Here is an 18,424-nt window from a genome sequence, read left to right as displayed (position 1 = left end):
TAAATACCAGAGAGGGAGAGGAATTATTTAAGCTTAGTACCAATATGGACACAAGAACAAATGGATATAAACTGTCCATCAGGAAGTTTAGACTTGAAATTAGACGAAGGTTTCTAACCATCAGAGGAGTGACGTTCTGGAACAGCGTTCCAAGGGAAGCAGTGGGGGCAGAAGACTTATCTGGCTTCAAGATTAAACTCGATAAGTTTATGGAGGAGAAGGTATGATGGGATAACATGATTTTGGCAATTAATTGATCTTTAACTATTCATGGTAAATAGGCCCAATGGCCTGTGATGGAATGTTAGATGGGGTGGGATCTGAGTTACTACAGAGAATTCTTTCCTGGGAATCTGGCTGGTGAATCTTGCCCATATGCTCAGGGTTCAGCTGATCGCCATATTTGGGGACGGGAAGGAATTTTCTTCTAGGGCAGATTGGAAGAGGCCCTAGGGGTTTTTCACCTTCCTCTGCAGCATGGGGCACGGGTCACTTGCTGGAGGATTCTCTGCACCTTGAAGTCTTTAAACCATGATTTGAGGACTTCAGTAGCTCAGACATAGACGAGAGGTTTATTGCAGGAGTGGGTGGGTGAGATTCGGTGGCCTTCATTGTGCAGGAGGTCAGACTAGACGATCATAATGGTCCCTTCTGACTTTAATATCTATGAACCTATGAATCTAAGTGACAGAAACAAAACACATTCCAGAGTTACCCTTACAAAATACCTGTGTTAGGAGAACCAAGGAGTACTCGGTTGCAGAATGGAGTGTTTGAGGTGACAGATCAGGTGACAAAGGATATATTTGGGAGGGAACAAAGGGAAGAACTGCTCCAGTGGCCCTAGCTTCTGCAAGTATTTGATTTAAAGCATTAAAGCAATGTGGTTATTTCTAAAACTGCATCTTCTCAGTTTATTTACCCCCAAGCATATAGATGCAGAGCAAAACTGAATGCTCGCTCCAAACACATGCAGTGTGCTCTGCCCCACGAGTGCAATCAGGGCCGTCCCTACCCATACGCAAAGTATGCAGCTGCGTAGGGCACCAAATTTCCTGGTGCCCTACACAGCTGTGTGCTTCTCCAGCCCCTGCTCCGCCCCTTCCCCATGGCCCCCACCCCTGCTCCGCCCCAGCCCCACCTCTTCCCACCCCTGCTCTGCCCCCACTCCACCCCTTCCCCAAAGCCCCTGCCCCTGCTCCGCCCCACCCCAAGGAGGCTTGGGGACAGCCCCCCAGCCCCGCGGAGGCCTGGGGCCCCACACAGTCCCCCCATCAGGGGGCTGCGTAGGGCACCAAAACGGCTAGGGACTGCCCTGAGTGCAATCACTGTCCTCTAACAACTCAGTTTGGTGCCAAGAGTTCCTTCAATGTCCCTCATGTCACCCTATGGGATTTTATTATTCCCCATCCTGGAACAAAATGGAGCATAATCTTGAGAAAAAGAGACAGCAGAGCACTAAAACAGAATGCACAAGAATAAAAAAGGACACGTGGGACTTACCCCCATTATCAGTGTGAAACCAGCCTAGGCACAGACAACAGGCTAGATTTGCTTCTGGTTTTGGCTTTGTACGTTGGGGTGCAGGGCATGGTGGTGAAAAGTCCACAGTACTGCCAACCCAAATGTTCAAAAATCATGATTCAGGCTCACCAAAAATCATGAGTTTGGCTTTAAAATCAAAAGATTATGTAAAAAATAATAGATTTGCTGTTCTTTTTATTTGCGCTCTGAGTTTTGAGCCTTTAGGGTCCACTGGTGTCACATTTCTCCACAGCCATGAGGGCTAAAAACTTACTTTTTCTTTAAGAACGAAGGCTGAAATCGTCACATATCCACTTGACTCCAGGAGCTGGGGTTTTAAGGAAAACAATAATTATCATGAGGCTCATAACAAAATCACGAGTTGGCAACACTGATGTCCACCCAGAGGGCATGTGCAGTGATATAAAGTGCTAGAGGCCTCACTTTTACTGGGGTTGTTGTTGGACCGCTTTATGGCCCAGAAGGGTTGACACCACAGTGGCCAAGGAGGGAGTGCTGCCAGGTCAGGTAGCAGATGTGTTGAATCAGTGCAAAACACTGGGAAGCCTCCATCAGCAGGACTCTTATGATGCACCACCTGCAACTTAAGTCTTCCCTCCCCAGAAGAACCCCAGATGGTATTGCCTGCCTTCTCTTGTGGGGTGCGGTGCCCCTGCTCATGCAGGGAGTGTATTTTACTCCCCCCATGCACTGAAGTGAAATGACGTCACTAATCATTCTGGCAATACTCTATATCATGTTATGCCAACAGTCACTGAAATTCAAAATTTGCACTTCCTCAGGCTTAGGATCACAGTGTGGATTTTAATGTGGAAAAAAATGTCCATTCAGAAGTGCTATAAAAGAAGGAGAGGAGGGTTTAAAAGGGGACAAAGGGCTTGAGCCTGCTCCCATTGATGTCAACAGGTGCTTTGTCATTGACTTCCATCTAGGCAAGATCTGGGCCAAAGTGTGCACACCAGCATGGAGGGTTTTTTTTATTTTTTAATTTATGATTACTTAACACCATTGATGATTTCTTCAGCAGCAGCTGCTTGACTCTCAGTGTGGTGTAACAATGACATCCAGCCTCTCCATAAATAGCCGTGTCATACGCTGCTTCTTCCTTGTTTTATATATTTATAGACATCAAGACCAAATAAAGCCTCATACTAAGTTGCTCATATACAGTGGTTTCCTTGTGACATATTTATAGATCAGCTGCACTAAAAACAATACTGTCCAAACCCACTGATCTTTTCCTGGATAGATAGAAAGAGAAGTGCAAAAACAGCATTGTTAACAATATTACAGCCAACACAACGCTTGTCCATCGAATACATTATTATTCCCCTAAAAAGAAATGGCTTAATACTTCCCTAACATTGGTGCATGCACCCACATAAACATTGTCTCCCTTTGTATTACCTCTGAAACAAGACATGCACATATATGACAGTGTATCCTTGTGGTTAAAATGGGGGCTTTGGGGCCTGAGTGCCTGGCTCGGCCATTGACCTACTGTACAGTGTCACTTTGGAATAAGTCATTTAAATTCTGTACCTCAGTTTATCCATCTCCCCATTAACATGAGGATAACCATTTCACATAGGGTTTGTGAGAATTTAAGATGATTTACAAAGGAAAAAGGGATATGTGCACGCCCCTTCCAAGCTTTCTCTATACATCATAAAGAAGCAAAAAAAAAGTTTAGTGACAGATGTTTTTCCCCTGGACTAAAGGTTATTTTGTTTTTCCCCCTCTTTTTTTTTTTTTTAACTTCAAGAAATATCAGAGGTATAAAGTCTGGCCTTTGGTGGATTTGCCAGAGCAAGTACAGGGAGAGGCCGTGCCTTTCCCCCATCCCCAGATGAATAACACTGGTACAGGGGATTTTTCCTCTTTGTATCTGCCCCCTTCCCCCTGAAAGGGTCGCGTCAGAGGTCTTCTAGAACAAGTAGCAGGAGGAGATGTGGCTGTGCATCCCTACACTCCATGGTTTTCCACTGACATAAGGTTCATGAGGGCTATGGCAGCGGGGGACACAAATCATGGGAGCCTTTAGGGCTGTCCTAACCTGTACCACAGACCAGACTGGCCCCCAGCAGCCCCTAAATAGGGGAAGTAAAAGCCACCTCCTTCAGTGTGAATCCCCCCACAAAGTTTGTTAGGTAGGTTGGAGCAAGTTCATAGAGGTTTTAGCGGCAATTTTTAACTATCCCCGATGCCATTAAAACCCCTCTGACGGGATTTTGTTTTGCTCACCGTGTAGTCAATGCACATCTTGCTGTTCAAAGTACTTGTGTAAAAATGAAAACATGTCAACATGTCCCATTTGGCTGAAGGGGGTCTTTATGTCCAAACCTTGTTTTCAAAAGCTGACTAACCACATAACTAGCAATCAGGATATTGAAGAGAAAAACACTTGAAACATCTGCAGCTTATAATCATCACAATATCTGCACTGAGGACCCATTGTGTCAAAGAATATGTACAGGCATGTCTCACCAGCTCTGAGTGGGGGAAACACAGCAGCAGTGTCATCATGTCAGATGAAATCGTAGCACTAAATAAGAGCTTTACAATGTTTGAAAATAACTTCACTATTTTCTTGTCAGAGCCATTTTACATCAATGTGTTTTAAACAACTATTTAATTTGTTTTAGTTTATTAAGCAGCCTCCTAGGCAGCTATACCACCTTTGGCTGCAATTTTAAAAGATCTCATAAACTAATCTGGGTCAGGCCTGGTCAGTACGTGGATGGGAGACCTCCAAGGTACTTCGCAGGCACTGCTGGGAATAGTACTGGTGCTTCAATAGATGGCACTCTTCTATGTGAGTCAGTACTGTACTAGATTAAATCCCCTAGTATGCTGTTAGAAGAGTGCTGTATTGCTGGAGGTTATAGATCCAGTGGCATTTTCAGCAGAGGTAAGGATGGTAGAGACCTGGCTAAAGTCCACTTTGGGTACTAACATTCTGCCAACCTAAAATTCTCCTTGAAGCTCCAACTCACCACACTATTCTTCACTTGCTGGTGGTGGGTACGTTACAGGTCACTGGATGTCTGGAGAATGTTAAGAAACTCCTGCCTGATAGCAAACATCCCAGAGAATCCAAGCAGCTGGAGACAATATTTTGAAGAGGTTTTCGGAGGGTTCTAAGAATAGGTTGGACGGACACCTGCCTCAGTGTAGGAGGGGCTGGACTGGATGGCCTCTTGAGATCCCTTCCAGCCCTACACTTCTATGCAGTATTCCTAATCCTAAATGCTGTTTAAAGGCTGGAATAGAAGTGTAGGTATTTAGTGGTGGGTGAAGAAAATCCCCCCGACCCCGACCCCCACCCCGTATAAACACTTTGGAAAAGATTGTTGAGCACACTGGGATTCCGGACAAAAGATGCTATAGGAACATGAGTGCAGTACAGAATAATGTTATATTTTTCTGCTGGTAGCCAGACATTACTACAGAATCATCCCAATGGCCTGATTCTGCAACGCTTACTCCTACTACTGCAGAATCCCACAGCTGCTGGCTGGACTGCCTGTGTGTGCAGCCTGCAGTTGGCACTCAAATGAGGCCCTAATGACCAACAGGCATCAGCTTTGCCAGGTGAACCTATTATTATTAACATAACACTATAGTTGTGCATGGTTCTTTACACAGAAGTAAAAAAGAAAAATCCCTGCCCCCAAGATGCTTGCTATCTAAATTAGACATAATACAGGAAAGGAAGATAACAAAGGACATTTGTAAGTGTGGGTTAAGGGAAGGACAAGGGTTACAAAAGGAAGAAGTTGAGATCTGCTTTTTTATGCATACATCTCCTTAGTTCCTTTTTTATGAATTACTAACAGTACAATACAAGGGAACAAAGTTGGGGAAGAGATCAGAGCTGGAAATCTAATTGAAAGAGGTGAATTTTGAGGAGGGATTTGAATTGAAAGAAAAGACTGAGGTTGCCTGATGCACAGGATCAGGAATGATTTTCCAACTATATGGGCAGCATGAGAAAAGGCATGGAGACAAGGGCGTAATCAATAGGATTTTTGTCATTAACTTCAATGAGAGCACGATCAGGCCTTGAGCTAGCAAAAGGTGTAGGATGTAAAGAGGGGTAGAGTCTGGTGATAAATAGGATGTGGGTTGGGGTGGAGCTGTGCAGGACCCTGAAGTTGAGTCTAAGTTTGAATGTGATGGAAGATAAGAAGCCAACGCAGGAAGCCTCCTCCCTTGGGCCAATCCAGATTTATGTTAATCTTGACTAAGCTGGAAATCACTCTGTGCGCCTTACAAATACCCTCACAATAAGGGTTTTGTGATCCATGCCACGTAAATCTGTCATGATATTTTCCTTAGTACCATAGACATCCTGAGGCTTCATAGGAGAAAGGCTTATGCTGTAAAGCACCAGCAAGACATTTCTAATTGGGATAACTGAAATCCCCTCAATGCAATAAATAGCTTTTTCCTAGTTCTTATTTATCTTGTTGAGTCTGATGTATCAGTTGGAAGATCTGCCCCTCTAGAGCCATTACAAATATAAGGCCTGATTCTGCTATGCTTACTCACATTGATTAGCCTGTATTAATAAGTAGTCATCTGGAAGCCATTGGGACCGCTTGCATTAGTACAATAGCTCCTCACTTAAAGTCGTCCAGGTTAACATTGTTTTGTTGCTGATCAGTTAGAGAACATGCTTGTTTAAAGTTGCGCAATGCTCCCTTAAAATGTTGTTTGGGAGCTGTCTCACAGCTTGCAGAGAGAGAGAAGCCCATTGGAACTAGCTGGTGGGGGCTTGGAACCAGGGTGGACCGGCAGCCTCCCCATCAGCTCCCCTAAGTTCCCTGTGCCTAGCAGCCCAGCAGGCTATCAATTGCTGGACAGTTCAGCTGTCCCTCCCCCCACTGCCATGTGCTGCTCCCATAGGCGCTGACTCCGTGGTGCTCCAGGGCTAGAGCACCCACGGGGAAAAATTAGTGGGTGCTCTGCATCCAACAGCAGCCAAGCTCCCCGCCCCACCTCCTCCTCTTCCCCGAGCGTGCTGTGTCCCCGCTCCTCCACCTACCTCCCAGTGGTTCCCGCCTTGCCACCGCCAAACAGCTATTTGGCAGCATGCTCGGAGGCAGGGGGAGAAGCGGGAACATGGCACGCTCAGGGGAGGAGGTGGGGAAGAGGCGGGGCCAGGGTGGGAATTTGGGGAAGGGGTTGGAATAGAGGTGGGGCAGTGGTGGAGTTGGGGCGGGGCTGCGGGCAGAGAGAGGTCAAGCACCCACCCATGGGAGCAGAAGTCAGCGCCTATGGCTGCTCCTGCCCTTGGAGCTACTCCCGGGAGCCTCGTGCTTGCTGTGCAAGGGGGAGTGGGTGATAATGTTTGGGTGTCCCCTTTGTTTGGAGGGAAGAGGGGTGATAATGTCCGGGTGTCCCCTTCCCCCAGTTCCTGCCCCCCACTCCTGTACCCTATCTCCAAGAGTAGTGGGGGACACGATAGGGCTCAGGAGGGAGCTTGCTGGCATCAGCTACTGTCTTAACTTGCTGATCTACTTCAAAAGGCAATGTACTTAGAGTGGGGTCAGCGTACTTAAAGGGGCAACACCTGTCTCTCTCTCTCTCACACACACACACACACACACACACGGTGTGTGTCTCTGTCTCTCTCTGCCATGCTGTCTCCCCTCCCTCCATTTGTACTGCCTTGTAGAGCGTGAGGCTACATTAATAACAATGTGTTAACCCTTGAGGGCTCAGTCGAGTGCTAGTTCATCATTTAGCAGTAAGGTATTCCCTGGGAAATCTCTCACCCTCTTCCATCCTCTGACTCCACCACCTCAACCAAGGTTCACAATCATCATTGTTGTGTACAGTATTAAATTGTTTGTTTAAAACTTATACTATGTATATGTGTGTGTGTATATATATATATAAATAAAATATAATCTTTTGTCTGGCGAAAAAAATTCCCTGGAACCTAACTCCCCCTATTTACATTAATTCTTATGGGGAAATTGGATTCACTTAACATCATTTCACTTAAAGTAGCATATTTCAGGAACATAACTACATGTTAAGTGAGGAGTTACATGATATATTTAGCATGAGTAAAGGTTTAAGAATTAGGCCTACAAAGAAAATATCACTACCAGTTAAACTATCCCTGCTAGTTTATCTGAGAAAAGTATTTGCTGAACCCCAGAGTCACAATTTCTCCACAATTTCTATGTTCCATTCTGCATGGGACTCACTGCTGAATTTGGGTCCTTGGATCCCAAAGACTCTGCCTTAATCCACCCCTCTGTGCTGTATAGTATGTATGATAGATCTCTAATGTGAGAGTGTCATACCTTGTGAAAAATGAACAAGATCGCCTTTGTGACAGCACTGAGTGAAAACCACTTACAAAGAGAGCTTCCCAAATCTTGTTACAAAGACATAAAGCAATCTGGGGACAGGAACAGTGGGTTTAAAAACACAAAACTTCTTTGAAACTAATTTACTAAGAAAAACAAGTTTGCTGCCAACATTGTAGTCCTTGTCATTTATTATCACATGAACAAAGCTCTCAATGACTGACTCCTAGACCATTGCCAATTATTATGACAACATACAGTATAACCATATTATATTTACAATATAATACATGTGAGTACCCTATGCAGCTTGGCAGGACTTCTGTCACTGCCTTTATTATGCTTTAAAAATCCATTTATCAAAGTGAGTTTGGTGTATAACATGCTTCTCTAATTATATGCTGTACTGTATATAGAACAAGAACTAATACTGGAAGCGATTTCAGGCAAGCCTTTTACCATTTAGAGATTCCAATGAGAATAAGGCAGCTGTGCTAAGATCCACTGCAGAATTATCAGTCTATGTGGTTGTCATAAATATAAAGGGAAGGGTAACCACCTTTCTGTATACAGTGCTATAAAATCCCTCCTGGCCAGAGGCAAAACCCTTTCACCTGTAAAGAGTTAAGAAGCTAAGATAACCTCGCTTGCACCTGACCCAAAATGACCAATGAGGGGACAAGATACTTTCAGATCTGGAGGGGGGGGGGGGAACAAAGGGTTCTGTCTGTCTGTGTTATGCTTTTGCCGGGAACAGATCAGAAATACAAGCCTTCCAACTCCTGTTAAGTTAGTACGTAAACTAGCTAGAAAATGCATTAGATTTTCTTTTGTTTAATGGCTGGTAAAATAAGCTGTGCTGGAGGGAATGTGTATTCCTGTTTTTGTGTCTTTTTGTAACTTAAGGTTTTGCCGAGAGGGATTATCTATGTTTTGAATCTGATTACCCTGTAAGGTATTTACCATCCTGCTTTTACAGAGGTGATTCTTTTAACTTTTCTTTAATTAAAATTCTTCTTTTACGAACCTGATTGATTTTTCATTGTTCTTAAGATCCAAGGGTTTGGGTCTGTGTTAACCTGTACCAATTGGTGAGGATTATTATCAAGCCTTCCCCAGGAAAGGGGGTATAGGGCTTGGGGGGATATTTTGGGGGAAGACGTCTCCAAGTGGTCTCTTTTCTTGTTCTTTGTTTAAAACACTTGGTGGTAGCAGCATACTGTTCAAGGACAAGGCAAAGTTTGTATCTTGGGGAAGTTTTTAACCTAAGCTGGTAAGAATAAGCTTAGGGGATCTTTCATGCAGGTCCCCACATCTGTACTCTAGAGTTCAGAGTGGGGAAGGAATCTTGACAGAGGTACATGCTCTCATTCTAGAGAGCAGGCCTCATCTTTCTCCCTTTGGAAGTCAATTTCCATAGATTTCAGTGGGAGAAAAATCAAGCCCAATATGATCAGATAACAATAAGGGCCTGATTTATAAAGGGGCTTTAGTCTTGCTTACATTTTGCATCTGCAAATTACTATGGGTATAAATTAGGTCATTTAAACATCTGGCTGATTTGTGGATACCATCAGATAGTGAGGTTTCTAAATGACATAATTTATATGTGCAAAATCACAGGTGTAGAGATAAGGCTGGATTGGAGAATGTGGCCCTAAAAGAGGCTCAGATTTTGAGCAAGCTAGTTACGAGGGCCCAGATCTACAAAGGGAATTAGGTGTTGCAATGCTCAGTGTCACAGCACTTAACATTTAAGTCTAGAAAATCACAGGAACAACACTGTGATCCACAAAACCCGAGTTAGGTGCCTAGGCTCCCTATGCAATTCATGGGGAGAGACACGCATTTTAGAGTTCTATCCACAAAAGTCAGTACACTAGGTGGGGAGCCACCAAAGCTAGCCAAGGGAGATTCTGGGAACAGGTGTGCATTCTAAGCCCCACCCCTCTCACAGAGGTAGGCACCTAAGGCCAGGACTGCAAGGAGGTGCGTGTCTTTGCTAGTGATCCATAACTAGGAACCCCTCTCCTGGAGTCAGGTCAGGTAGTTTAGGTGCCTAAGACGTTTCTTGTGAGAATGAGTAAGGGCTTGGCTCACTCCACACAAAATGTCTGAAGGAGATGGAGGTGTCAACCTTATAACTTAGGTGCCTAAGTACCTTTGTGGATCATGGCCTAGTAGATTCCATTATCAGTTTATTCCTAAAATTGCTTACATTTGGAAATATATGCCCAGACTGGTAATTAACATGCAGCTTAGAACCATTCATCTTAGCCTTATCTAATGTAGAGAGGGATGGAAGGATAGGAAAAGAAGATTCCATTAATTCTCAATATGTTAGCTTTGTTCTAAAGGTAAGAAAGAAGGGTTTCAAAACCTGAACAAATGGGATAAAGTACCGACTCCATTGTATGGCAATGGCAAAACTTCCATTGACTTCAATGGAGCCAGGATTTCACCCATTCTTTCTAAGGCTGGGCTGCTGGTACTATAGAGCTCTTGAATATTGCTGGAACACTAGAGAGAGTGCCTGATTCTGCTCTCCCTTACACCCATTTTCACTGATGTAACTCTACTGACTTCAGTGGGATTAGTTATAATTTGCACCAGTGCTGATGAGAGCAGAATCTGGCCCAGAAGCTCTAGTATAAATCAAAATAATATTTTGCATTTATATAAAGCATTTGATTCATGAATCACAAAATACACAGCAAAGGTTAAAGTATTATTATCCCCATTTTAGAGATGAGCACAGAGAAGGTTAGAGGACTTCTTATAATATGTAATAGATTAGTTGAGCTTGAGCACTGCTTGTGATGTTTTTTCATTTAAATCTGTAGAAGAGGGAGAATTCGATCCACAAAAGCCAAAGTAAAAAGATGCCATTTCCTACCTCTTTCCTCCCTGAATTCCTAATGTCATGCAAGTGAGCATAGGGTTACCATGGCCACCTTTTGCCATGAGCATCAGAGTGAATGGAGCATATTTGAGTTTGAGTCCTGTGGTGAAAACTGCTCTATTTATAATAGTTAATCATTTCCTGATGTATGCAGCTAATGGCAGGCATACACATCACATTGAGGCCTTCTCTATAACAGACTTGATTCTTAAAATTGTCCATGAGTGCTACCACTAATGAAAGTGTTTATGTAGACAGACTGTTGGTGTTTTAACAATTGTGTTGCCTAGTTCTGCTCTGAGCAGGGTTAGATAACGCGGGAGCTCAAGTGCCAGCACTTCCGGCAGCTGTCTATATGAACACTAGCACAGGGGGAGTTGCACCAGTTGGAAACTTAGAAAAAGACTAACACAGACACAGCCTGTGTAATACTATGCAGCATAATTGGTCTACTTCCTATGAAAAGTGAACTGAACAAACATCACAAATGTAACACAACTGCCTTGCAAAGAGTGGCTGTTCCGTCCTGCTGTTTCTAATTACTTGGTCATCACCCACTATCACCATTATCAGGAGCATCAAGCCGACACTAATGGTACATTGTGACTCTGAAATAGTTTCACTTACACGTTTGCTCTGAACCCTACACTTCCAGTGTTCAACCCACAGTACACAACTTCCTCCCAGTCCTGCCGTATGTGAGGTTGGGATGTAATCTCAGGGGCAGCAGGTGCTATAGTTTTGTTCTGGGTTTGTACAGCATCTAGCACAATGTAGGCCGGATCCCTAGCTGGGGCTCTCAGGTGCAACTGCAATATAAATAAATAAATTAATTAATAATAGAAATTTGAAATGATGAGAAAATGTGTCCATTACGCAAGAAGAGAGAACCATCTGATCATAGTTCAGAAAAGCTGACAGCATTCCCTACTTTGGATATTTCCTATGGTATCTATCATATGTAAATAATTAAAATGTTCCATTGCCAGCATTATATTCTAGCCTCTGTTTTTCCAGGTGTCAAACTTCGCATAATTGTCTTCTAGACATGTCCTTCTTCTCCATTTTCTGAAGACAGTGGCAACTCTATAACTTATTTCAGTGGGGGTTCTCACAATACAGATAAAAATGTTTATTGCCCTTAAACTTTACAAGAAATTGTATCAGAAATGTAGGCAAGCTAGCAGAAGGAGGAATGACAAAGCTCTGCTTCATCCTGGAAAGCAGCTCTGTGCAATTATGAGCTCATATTACCAGAACCAGAAATTCTACTGTCATTCTTCAGGCAAGATCAAATGTTTCACTGGCAGAAACATAATCTTCTTCACTAACATCACAGATTGTTTATATTCCAGACTGACTGTAAATGTACAGTATTTCTGAAGTCACACACTACAAATAGTAATGTTTAGTACTTACTTGGCATCCTCAAAGTGCTGTGCAACGTTAACCGATTAATCCTCAGAACACCTCTGATAGATAGGTAGTTAGGAGACCTGCAGCCACAGAGCGAGTCAACTGGGATTAGAGCACAGCAGTGCCTGTTTCTCTGGTTTGTGTGTGGTCCATTAAGCTTTGCTGCCTCTCTAGGAAGGTTTCCTAGCAAGTTCAGAGTTGTATGCAAAGAGATGCTACTGACAGATATGTCACAATTCACAGAATAGAAAGTTCTCCCTGCGGTGGGGAAAAGGAAACAGAAAAATTCAGACATGAAAGTGGGGAACCCAGGCTGACACTACTTTAGAAACTCAGGTGGGCAGGTCAAGATGCAATTTGGAGGCAGAATACAGCTGTGTAGGAAGAGGAAGAGATCACATTAAACTCTAATCAGAGAAGCACCAGGACATTATATGATTTAAACTAGGATTTGGCTGCAACTACAGGCTGCAGCTGTGCCAACACTGCACTAATGAATTTCTGTCTCTTTTCCACTATACTCGGGACAGCAAAAGCCTGGACCCTGAGAAATAAATCAGTCTATGGCAACATATTGTTTCTTTATGTAAGCAGTGTCAGGATGAGCTCCACCCTGACATCTGGTGGTGAGGTGTGGCAAGTTGTGGAAAAGAACTTCAGGGGCCGATCTCATTTGCATAGGCACACCCACCATGCCTAGAATGAGACCATAGCTGCCCAAATGGTCACTTTGGCTGCTGTGGGATCCCCAGTGTCTCTGTTATTGGGGCAGGAAGAATAAATTGTTATTACCCTGATTATGGGAACTGTGCTTGGAACTGTACTTGGCCTTTTGTTACGATGGAGGGATTCACCATCATCTAAGTAGCACTCGCTAGGCAAGGGTCATGGGTTCCAAAACTGTGTGAATAGAGAGAGGCTGGGGACAAGTATTAATACTTGGTGGCATGGGCCCCTTGGTGAGGGCCTTACATGCTAATTGCACTTCCTCCTCTCTCCACTGTGGAATATCAGAGCTAATTTTGATTTCATTAGAAGTCTAGTTATAGGCTGCTGAGCTCACTTTGGGCTGACAGTGCACTAGCACTGGGGCTCCCCTACTACAAGCTGAATTCACCTAAGAGCTGAAATCACTGAGTGTTGTGTTAAGCAGTGGGGGAGCCTGAAGATATATTGTGGAGCAGTTTGCGGGACGGCTGGTGAAGCAGTTTGACACAGAGCAGTGTGTGGATGGCAGGAGCTGCTTGTGGGCCGTGGAGCTGAGTGAAGGAGTTCGTGGGGCGGCTGGCGGAGCGGAGCGCAGCTGAGCGAAGGAGTTCGTGGGGCGGCTGGCGGAGCGGAGTGCAGCTGCGCGAAGGAGTTTTGTGGGGCGGCTGGCGGAGCGGAGCGGAGCGCCGCTATGGAGCTATGGGGCGGTCAGCTTCAGATCACGTAAGGTGCCTCTTACCCCCGTCCCACTTCCACCCAGGTTGGGAGGTAAAGCTCCGCCGATAAACTTTCGAACTCTGGGGCTGCCCTGACCAGGGACAGAGACTTTTGGGGCATTGGACTTTTGGGGTTGCTGGACTCAAGAACCAAAGGGAAAAGGGCATGCCCCAATTTGCCTGGGGTGGGGTTGCTTTTGCTCATGGGTTGTGTTATGAATCCGGTTGGTGGTGTTTCCCCAACATAATGCCACATTGTTTCTCTCTGTTATTAAAAGACTTTTGCTACACTCAGACTATGTGCTTGCGAGAGGGGAAGTATTGCCTCTTGGAGGCGCCCAGCGGGGGTGGTATATATTTGTCCCAGGTCACTGGGTGGGGGCTCGAGCCGGTTTGCATTGTGTTATTGGAATGGATCCCCTAGATATTGAACCCGGCCCTTGTTGCTGCCAACTCTGACGGGCAGAAGGGTTACATTTTTGGGGGCTCGTCCGGGATCGCCTGGGTCAGTACCCCTCGCAAGCACCTGTTGAGTGATCCACTACATTGGGAAACAATTTATATTTTTTGTTTGTTTGTGCTTATATTTTGAGGAAATTACTGTTTGTATAATGGCTAATATGTCAGGTTTGTTGGGCCCTGGCTCAGCAGCTTCTAGCTCGGAGGCTGCAGCCTCGGCTGATGATTGGACAAAAGCTCTGGGGCAAATATTGGAAAAGGTTGTGCTGCCCCATGCTGAGTCAGACTCTTGTCGTAAGTTAAGATTATTTGCTGGGGAGGAGGAGTTTGAACCCTGGTTAGAGCATACCACTGAAATGCTGCAAGAGTGGGCCGTACCAGATGCAGAAAAGCGAAGATGCCTTATAGAGAGCCTTGGCGGCCCAGCATTAGATGTGATTCGCACCCTGAAGCTCATTGACCCTGGGGTCAGTGTGAAGGACTGCCTAGAGGCCCTTGAATACAACTTTGGGAGCGTAGAGGGCCCTGAAGACAGCTACTGTAAGTTCCTTAATTCCCGACAACAAAAGGGTGAGAAGGTTTCAGCCTACATACAGAGACTGGAGAGACTGCTTCAGAGAGCTGTCATGAGGGGAGCAGTGACTGCTGAGCAGATGGATCAGACCAGACTGGCTCAAATTGTAAGAGGAACTCAGTATCAGAACCCGATTCTACTTCATCTCCGGCTAAGAGAACGACGGGAACATCCCCCAAGTCACTCCCAGCTGATAAAAGAGGTCCGAGAGGAGGAAGAAAGGCAGGCTGCCAGTGAGTTTTGGGAAGCCCAAACATCGGAGCCAGCCAGCACAACACCACTGCAAATGGCCAGTGTACTGATGGTGAGCACCAGAGAGGAACTTGCCCAACAAATGCAGGTCCTGACGGAACGGATAGCTGAGCTGCAAAGTACCGTTGACCGAGTTAAGACTTCTAGGAATAAGAAGCCTCAAACTGTGGCGATTGAGAAGCCCGCACTTAGAGCCACCATCCCCCCCAGGCGAAGGGGGAAAGGTCAATTCTTCTGCTACCGATGTGGTCAGGACGGACACAGTGCTGCCAAGTGCCGTAATGAAGAAAACCCCTCCTTAGTGTATGGAAAGCTGAGGATCAGTAGGGAGAGATCCGGTAGCTGCCAGAGGGTCTGGGGACGGGGACCCCCCAGGTCTGCAGGATTTGAAGATTCCCCCAGAAAAGACTGTCCAGCTGGGATCCCTGCAGGACTGATAGGGCCTCGAGCAGAGGTCATGGTGAGGATCGAAGGGGTGGAGTGTAAAGCAGTGCTTGACACTGGATCTCAAGTGACTATTATATTTCAGTCATTCTACCAACAGATGCTTATGCACCTGCCTATACAGCCACTGACTGGCCTTGGCCTATGTGGCCTCAGCATGGATGAATACCCCTATCAAGGGTATGTCATAGTGCACCTGGAATTCCCAGAGGAGGTTGCTGGGGTAAGAGAAGAGGTAGACACAGCTGCCTTAATATGCCCTGACCCTAAAGGGACTTCTGATGTGTCTGTGCTGATAGGGACCAACTCCAGTCTCTTCAAGGTACTCGCGGATTACTGCAGAAGGCGGGCTGGGGACCAGTACCTGAATACCCTGATGATCCATACGCTTTGTGCTGAAGCCTATAGGAAAATTGAGAGCGCTAAAAGGGACACATCTGAGCTACCGCTTGGGGCACTGAAGTACGCGGGCACAACCCCCTTAGTAGTGCCTGCAAGGACGGAGCAAGAAGTGCTTGTCATGAGTACCTGTCTGAAAGGCAGTAAAGGGACGTTAGCAATGATAGAGCAGCCGATGGGAGGAGAGCTCCCTGAAGGAGTGCTGGTCCCCAGTGGAGTCATAACCCTACCTGCTGAAGCCCAGGAAAGGGTGACTATACTGATTGCTAATGAAACAAGTCGTGATATTTTTGTGAAGCAAGGACAAAAGATAGCAGACCTCTTTGAGCCTGAGTCGATTGTAAAACCCCAGTATGAAACTCCAGTTCCGGCAATAGACCCAGCAAAGTTTGACTTTGGAGATTCACCAGTGTCCGAGGACTGGAAAGATCGCCTGAGGAAGAAACTTTGTGAAAGATCCAAGGTGTTCTCACTGCATGAGTGGGATGTGGGATGTGCAAAAGGAGTAGAGCACAATATCAGACTACATGACTCTCGACCTTTCAGGGAGAGATCTAGGAAGATTGCTCTCTCTGAGATGGAAGATGTGCGACATCATCTTCAGGAGCTGGCTGCGAATGGCATCATTACAGAGTCCCGCAGCCCATACGCCTCACCCATTGTGGTAGTCCGCAAAAAGAATGGGAAAATCCGGATGTGTATTGACTACCGCACCCTAAACAGCCGTACGGTGGTCGACCAGTACACTATGCCTCGAGTGCAAGACGCCTTAGACTGTTTGCTGGGAAGCCAGTGGTTCTCTGTGTTGGATCTTCGAAGTGGATACTACCAGATCCCTCTGGGAGAAGAAGATAAGGAGAAGACAGCCTTCATCTGCCCATTAGGGTTTTATCAGTTCGAACGCATGCCCCAAGGGATTTCTGGAGCACCTGCCACCTTTCAACGTCTCATGGAGAAAGTTGTGGGAGACATGAATTTACTGCAAGTGTTAGTTTATTTGGATGACCTGATTGTGTTTGGAAGAACCTTAGAGGAGCATGAAGAAAGACTTCTTAAAGTGCTTGATAGGTTGGAGGATTATGGTCTGAAGCTTTCAATTGACAAATGCCAGTTCTGCAGAACCTCAGTGAAGTATGTGGGTCACATTGTGTCCCAAGAAGGTGTGAGTACTGATCCTGATAAAATAGAAGCACTCACTACATGGCCACGTCCAAGTAACTACAGAGAACTCAAGACCTTCCTTGGATTTAGTGGCTACTACCGCAGATTTGTGAAAAACTATGCTACGATTGTAAAGCCTCTGAATGATCTTACCAGGGGACATCAGTCCAGCAAGAACAAATCTAAGTCCAAGAATAAGGGGAGGTCCCCAAAGCCTCCTGTGCAGAGACACAATGGCCCCTTTGCACCATTTGGGCCACGGTGGGATGAGAGATGTGAAAGGGCTTTTCAAGAAATCATTACTTGCCTAACTCATGCTCCAGTCCTAGTTTTTGCTGACCCAAGCAAACCATTTATCCTGCATACTGATGCCAGTTTGGAGGGTCTGGGAGCAGTCCTGTACCAGGAAGTGGAAGGCAAATGTAAACCTGTAGCCTTTGCCAGCCGAGGATTGTCTGATAGTGAAACTCGCTATCCCACCCACAAGCTGGAGTTTTTGGCCTTGAAATGGGCCATCACTGAGAAATTTCGAGACTACTTGTATGGTGCTCAGTTCCAGGTGTGGACAGACAACAATCCACTGACTTATGTGTTAACAAGTGCTAAGCTGGATGCTACAGGGCAGAGATGGGTGGCCGCCTTGGCTAGCTATGAGTTCAGCATTCAGTACCGATCAGGGAGAAGCAATGTAGATGCAGATGCATTGTCCAGGCGCCCGCAGGCTCCAGAAGTTGCTGTGATACCCACAGATGGAGTGAGAGCTATTTGCAGTGTGAGTCGCCGAGAGCCAGAGGCCCGTGAAGACTTTCAGGGATGTGTTGCAGAAGCTTTGGGCCTGCCCCCTGAATGCATGCCTTCTGCTTCGGTGAACTATATTGCATTAGACCAATCTCCTTTGCCCATGCTCAATGCGGCTGACTGGCAAGAAGCCCAGCGGCAAGATATTGACATTCGTGATACACTACTTGCCAAAAGGGAGGGGCGAAGCCCAACTGCGGTTGTCCCACCTAACCCGGAGGGTAAACTACTATTGAGAGAATGGACCAAACTAAAACTTATTCAGGGAGTGCTACACCGAATGACCACTGACCCTTTACAAAAACAACGAGCACAACTAGTACTGCCAAAAAAGTACAGAGCCCTGGCCATGAGGGCCCTGCATGATGACTTTGGGCATTTAGGGATGGAGAGGACCCTGGAACTTATTCGTAGTAGGTTCTATTGGCCCCGAATGGCTGAAGATGTTCACAGGAAATGTGAGACTTGCGCTCGATGTGTTCAAAGGAAAACTCTGCCCACGAGGGCTGCATATCTCAAGAACATCACCAGCAACAAACCTTTGGAGTTGGTATGCATTGATTTCTTGTCTGTAGAGGTAGACAAGAGGAATGTTGGAAACATTCTAGTAGTGACTGACCATTTTACACGGTATGCACAAGCATATCCCACACGTGATCAGAGGGCCACCACCGTTGCTCGAGTATTGTGGGACAAATATTTCTCAGTCTATGGATTCCCG

General features: G+C 45.6%; 1 long non-coding RNA gene across 5 annotated transcripts in view; it reads right to left on the bottom strand.

The window, feature by feature from the left end:
- LOC140909522 (uncharacterized) overlaps positions 1–18,424 on the bottom strand; it is a 147,187-nt gene that overhangs the window by 75,707 nt on the left and 53,056 nt on the right. For all 5 annotated transcript variants that reach the window (XR_012158253.1, XR_012158252.1, XR_012158249.1 and 2 more), the window contains 3 exons: positions 12,196–12,450; positions 11,404–11,585; positions 1,799–1,852 (listed from right to left, as the gene is read on the bottom strand). This is a non-coding gene — a long non-coding RNA (uncharacterized LOC140909522). The remainder of the gene's footprint in view (positions 1–1,798; positions 1,853–11,403; positions 11,586–12,195; positions 12,451–18,424) is intronic.

The sequence above is a fragment of the Lepidochelys kempii genome, chromosome 3, assembly GCF_965140285.1.
Source record: "Lepidochelys kempii isolate rLepKem1 chromosome 3, rLepKem1.hap1, whole genome shotgun sequence".
In the NCBI taxonomy this organism is placed as follows: domain Eukaryota; kingdom Metazoa; phylum Chordata; order Testudines; family Cheloniidae; genus Lepidochelys; species Lepidochelys kempii.
The sequence above is the reverse complement of the archived record's forward strand: the minus strand, read 5'-3'. Positions and strand labels throughout refer to the sequence as shown.